Source organism: Echinops telfairi, unplaced genomic scaffold, assembly GCF_000313985.2.
Source record: "Echinops telfairi isolate 266 unplaced genomic scaffold, ASM31398v2 ScPeMD7_7456;HRSCAF=8494, whole genome shotgun sequence".
Lineage (NCBI taxonomy): Eukaryota > Metazoa > Chordata > Mammalia > Afrosoricida > Tenrecidae > Echinops > Echinops telfairi.
In genome coordinates this window covers 16,520-22,493 of record NW_022111356.1, presented here as the reverse complement: position 1 = coordinate 22,493, position 5,974 = coordinate 16,520, and the positions used below count along the sequence as shown (strand labels likewise).

Genomic DNA, 5,974 nt, shown 5'->3' with positions numbered 1-5,974 from the left:
GACCACCTGTGTAGAGGCCCCTGCCAGTGCTGAGATGCTTACACATTCACTGACTCGTCTTTCCTCCTGCAGTCAGCATCAGTGCATCTGTTTTGTGAGATGGAAGAGGGTTTTGTGGATTAGTGTCGGACATATGGGTTAATGTTGGACTTGTGGGTTTGCGCAGCACTGGGTTGGGATGTTTTCTTGATACACTTAACCTTTATACAAAACTCTCTCTTATACATGAGTTTCTGTGGATATGTTTCCCTAAAGTACCCAGACTAACATATTATGGTACTGGGAGTAGGGTACTGGAGAAACAAATCATAAGATGGAGAGTAGATGTTTGTTTGACCTCTCCCTCATGGTAGTTTTTCTTGTCTAGCCAGAGGTCAAATAAAGCCATACTGTTTACTCGGTGGTTTTCTGGGGAAAATATGGGAAGTAGGAAAATAGAAAGTTTGTAAGCCCACTTGCTTCAGCCATTAAAATTTGATCTTTAGATGGGTTTAGGCCATGCCTGTGAAAAATCTTTGAAAAGATATGCCCCACCCAGTGCTTTGGAGTACTCAGGAACCAGTAGTCTTTGTCAGAAGCTGGAAAAAATCTGGAACCATGAAGAAAACTCATCTCTGGGATTGAATGTTAAAGGGAACCTGTGAGCAGGCTAAAATGCTTGCTAGGTGACCACCTGGATCTACTTGTTGATTGGAAGTGGGAGAAATGCAGCAAAAAAAGAGATGGGTTGAGTTTGGCCACCAACACCTGTGGACTTGGTTTACAGGAATAAGAGAAGATGAGAGCAGGTTGACTGGTCTAAGGTTCATGACCTAGCACAAGAGGGATAGGCTTGTTGAATATTTGTGAGGGCCAATGTTCTAAAGGCAAAGCGACCAATGGGCACCCTGTGGAGGCTGAGTGGGGCAGCCCAAATTGAGATGACCAGAACCCGACCGGCTGGAGATTTTTGAGCCTGTGAACTGATGCATATTGTTGCTGACTACATGGATGGCCTGTTTGGATTTGATTGCTTATGGATACAGACTTCACAAGGTTCCAACTGAAATGAAGACTCTTCATGTCGAAAAATATGATTGTCTTCTCAGAGAACTAGGTTGATGTAAGTGGGAAGTATATAAATTGGATACTCAAAACTGGGGGGGATAAAGGCATGAAGTGGGTGGCTTACAAACTTTCATAGGTGGGGGAGCATATTCACAGGATTATAGGATTAAGGTGTAGGTGCTACTTAATTGCAATTGTGAGGCTAAAGAATTATGTACAGGTGCCAGATTGGCAAGGAGTGGATTGAGTTAATTAGTTTCTTGTGCCAACCTGGCCAATAAACACATGTGGGGTTAATTGAAGGGCAGAGAGATAAATGGCTCAGTGAGCCTCGCCTTTCTGGTTCTTGGGTCTCTTGCTTTCTGATGGTTGGACCAGGGTGCAGCTGCCTTTACCAGTTCCCTGCTTCAGCTTGCAAGGCTGACTTCCTGCAAGACATCTCCAAAGAGAAGCCACAGGGACCTGCCCTGATGCAGCCATAGGTGGTGGATCACCCATGTGGAGACCACTGCCAGCGCTGAGATGCTTACACATTCACTGACTTGGCTTTCCTCCAGCAGTTGGCATCATTGCGTCTGTTTTGTGAGATGGAAGAGGACTTTCTGGATTAGTGTTGGACATATGGGTTAATGTTGGACTTGTGGGCTTGCACAGCACTGGGTTGGGATGTTTTCTTGATACACATTTAACCTTTATATGAAACTCTCTCTTATACATGAGTTTCTGTGGATTTGTTTCTTTAAAGTACCCAGACTAACACAGTCACATCAACAACTGGGAGGTGCTCCTGACCAGGGAAGGGGTGGAGATGAATTAGGTGCAGTCACACATTTTAAGGGGATGAGGGGCGGTGTCAGGGGAGCTGCTTTTAGTGCAGAGAAGACAGACAACTGTATGCCTCTTCTTGATATGACTGAATTATTGAATTGCAGCATATGTACATGAAGTTCCAATAAAACTGGGGTTTTTTTGTTGTTGTTTTTTAAAGAAAGAGAGGTTGTCTGCTACTTACACAGATCTTCAGGAAGGGCTTTGGTTAAGAGGCTCATGGCCTAGTGTCTCTCTTTGTGAATAAAATTCTATTAACCCACAGCTATGTCCTTCTTTACTGCCTGCTGTTGTTTTCACACTCAGTCAGTAGGTTTGAGTAATTGTCTTCAAGACTACATGGCCAATGGAATAATAAATTATAATTTCAGACCTTTTTCAAAACACAAATTTTCTGACCCCTGATCTATGGGAAGTGTCAGGAAGAAAAACAACAATAATTTGAAACTATGATTATTTGACAGAATATTTTAAAATTTTCACCTGGATGGATAGGCTAAACTACCAACCCTGGTTGCACAGTGGTAACTTGCCTACCTGTTAAATGAAAAGTCAATCATACAGACCCACCAACTGCTCTGTGGGAGACATTTGTGGTAGAATAATCTCATAAGGAAGAACAGGCTTGGAAATCTTACAGGTGCAGCTCTAGTCCATCCTATAGGATTACTATGAGTTGGAAATGATCGGTGTTAGCAGAATTTTAGTTTGGGTGAAAAGCAACTTTTTTCAGTATATTATACTTGAATAAATGACGCCAGGTTTCAAACCACCAACATTACAGCCATTAGTTGAGTCCTTAACAGCACCACCCAGAGACTCCACCGAGTCTGCCTGAAGGATATTCTGACTGTGGCAGTTACGTGACCTCCTGTCAACTTGCAAAGGAATGAGCTCTAGCCTGTCAATCAGGTCGCACCTTAATGACCTCATTTGGAGGTGCAAAGGAGATAAGTAGCTCACTGGAAGCCAGATCCACTCTCTCCCTGCCAGGCATTCCCGTTGAGAAGACACATGGAGCTATGCAAATGGCAGCCAGAGCCTAAGAGCTGGAGGAGACAGGTGGAAACCCACACCAGCACTAAAATGCTTTCAATGGCACCGGATCCACAAGACCTTCCAACCACTAGCCTCTGATTTGCCTGTACTTAGCGTTGTTGCATGAGTTTGAAGAGGAATTTACAGACTGGTACCACACATATGACCTAATATTGGAATTATAGATTTGATCTGGACTGAGCTGGTATATTTTCTCAATTTACAATTGCTCTTTATATAAAGCTCTTTTTATACACATAGGAGTGTCTATGAATTTGTTTCTCCAGTCCACTGACCTCAAAACATATGCTGAAAACATATGCTGAACACCCCTAGCAGAGTAATATCCACTCCCAATGGAACAAGCTCATTTGTTTATTTTTCTCTTCAAGAGAATGTTTTCTCTTCTTACAACTTTGAATTCACAGATACTACAGGTAGGCACTGAATCATAAAAAAATATAGATTCCAAGTGGGAAACTGTGAGATGAAGAACCCTGGATCGAAATTAGAAACCACACTTGAAACTCCCTCTCCAACTGCTCCTGAGTCAGAATCCTTCCTTCTTTTCAGGCCCTCACAGCGCCCTGCAACACAGCTCCCTCCTGCAAGGACGGTTTGTATCTGTACTCACACTGAATTCCCTCAGTGTGTCCTCCCCAGCATAATACATGGATGTGTGATTGACTTTTAGACTGTCCATTCGCCGATACAGTGTATTCTTGGCAATGTGTCTGGAGATGGTACACCAGCCTTCATGGAATCTGTTTACTATGTAATAGCAACAGTACTAATATATGAGACCCACTGTGGACCTGGAGCATGGCTGATACAGGTCACGGCAGTGCTACTCAAAGTGAATCCAGAGATTGCACAAAAGAATCTCAAAGACATTTTATGCTTTCTCAAGTCTCCTTCAGACACAACCAGTTGCACATTAGTGTTGACACTTGCAAACACAGTATATGCTGGTCATGAAAACCATCACACATTTCTAGTCTCCTACTCATACCCACTCACACACACTAGCTCTCAATAAAATGACTTGTTAAAATACCTGAGTGAAAAACTCAGACTAGCACAGACTCCATGATGCCTCTGTGTTCACACAAACTACTCAATGGGGATAACTGGGGACTATTGTACTGAGGATCTTCTCCCAGAGCTGTATGGTTGGCATTGGTATGGATTTTATTAGCAGAAGGGGGGTTGCTCTATTTCCATATCTTCCTATTATACAGTGGCAATTATGGCTGAACACTTTCAGAATGCTCATTGTCCCACCGTACACATAAATATCCCAGAAGGATTCGATGGGAATAGTACTTGGAAATGATTTCTTATTATGTGATTGTGATACACAGAATATAGCACTGTTCATATTGTTTCACACACAATAAACAATTTATAGATAGATGATTTAAGACAGTATGTATGCTCATTTGCTTAACTTATTTCACTGAATTTTATGTCATGTATGTGGCAATAGACCCATAAGTTTATATCTAGCCAGCATGAATTTATTTTAGTGCCCAACATCTTAGAGCAGGAACACGTGTATACCACAATTTATTTATCTCTTTTTGGACATTTAGGTTGTCTCTCATTTCTGGTTTTATAACGAAAGTTACTATTTGGGTTGACATAAAAAAGAGAGGAGAAAAAAAGCATTCACATTCTTATTACCAGAAATCACAGTAACAAACATGGCCATACTGTAAACTTTTCTTCAAAACAATTGTAATATTAAAAACAACAATAAATATATTTTTAGTGAGAGAGTTCCCATTAGCACAGAAATACACCAAAGTCTTAATTTTGCTAGAGTAGATGTCTTAGATGACATTTAAACTGCATAAAGGTTTCTTCCTAAAACATTTAATAGTTTAAAGCTTCTTGTGTTAAAGTGAATAGGATCTCCCAGAAGCACAGACTTAGGACAATACTTGATTTATTGTAGAACATCCCCTAAAGTTGTAGATAATAAACAAAAATCAATTTCCTTCTAACCCCATGATGATGGCTAGGGTAGCAGGAGAGTAATCACTGACAAAATCCAACCAAACTTACTTCTCCTGACCCTCAGCCGAATAAAATCACTGAAAGGGTAGGTATAAATTCATAAAAATATGTATCTAACTGGCAAAGGCCAGAACAAATCTGAAATTATGTCCAGTAGCAACTCTCTTTGGTTTGTTTATGTATGAAGTCTTCAATCTGAAGAGGAAGAACATTAACATTTGTAGCTGAAAATCTTTTCAGCAAGGGAAAAAGGAAAGGGCAGGCATAGCTTCTCGACCAGTAGAACCTTTGCAGGAGGAAAGAAACAATGAGAAAGCCCTATCTCAGATCCAAGTTCTAAAAGGAAAGAAATGGGCTCTCTTGAGACAAAAATAGTTACCTTGGCTCAAGATGGGTCATCTTACGTGGGGCCTTACACCCTGGGTACCATTAATCCTCCAAGGCAAAGCCAAGAAGCTCTAACACTAAGGCATCTTGAGCAGGTTGTTCCGGATGTCTAGTAGGATGAACTATCCCACCCACTTTCTGTCGAGTGGGGCAGTCATTTCCCCAGTGACCTTTCTGTTCGTAGTATGGACATGGCCTTCTTGGAGGTCAGATTAGGGCATACATTTGCCCAATGCCCCGATTGGGAGCATTTGAAGCCGGGTCCTCATGGCACACTCGTATGCCGCCCAATAACTAGGTTAGACACACCCTCTCTGCCCTGGAGGGCACTTGCTAATATTTGACATTTAACCTTATCTCTTTGTAGCTTATATAAATTTTTCTGATCCTCCCTACTGTTGAAAAGTTTGAATGCTGCATTGAAAGATCTTGCTGTGAAGTCTGGGGTCCATATTCTAACCTTTTAAGTTTTCTTTTAATGCCTGGAGCTGATTGTGAGATGAAATTCTAGTGAAGTACAATGATCCCTTTTAGTGTAGTACGATCTCCTTTGGTATACTTAAACCTTGTGGAAGATGTGACAGAAATTTGACAGAATTTTCATTTGATCCCTGATTTCCCAAATTTTGTCATAATTGAATGCCTTAGTTGA

The 5,974-nt window shown here is 41.3% G+C and overlaps 1 pseudogene; it reads right to left on the bottom strand.

The window, feature by feature from the left end:
- The window catches only part of LOC105979925, a 6,094-nt pseudogene extending 760 nt beyond the window's left edge, over nucleotides 1-5,334 (bottom strand).
- Between the last annotated feature and the right edge of the window lie 640 nt (nucleotides 5,335-5,974).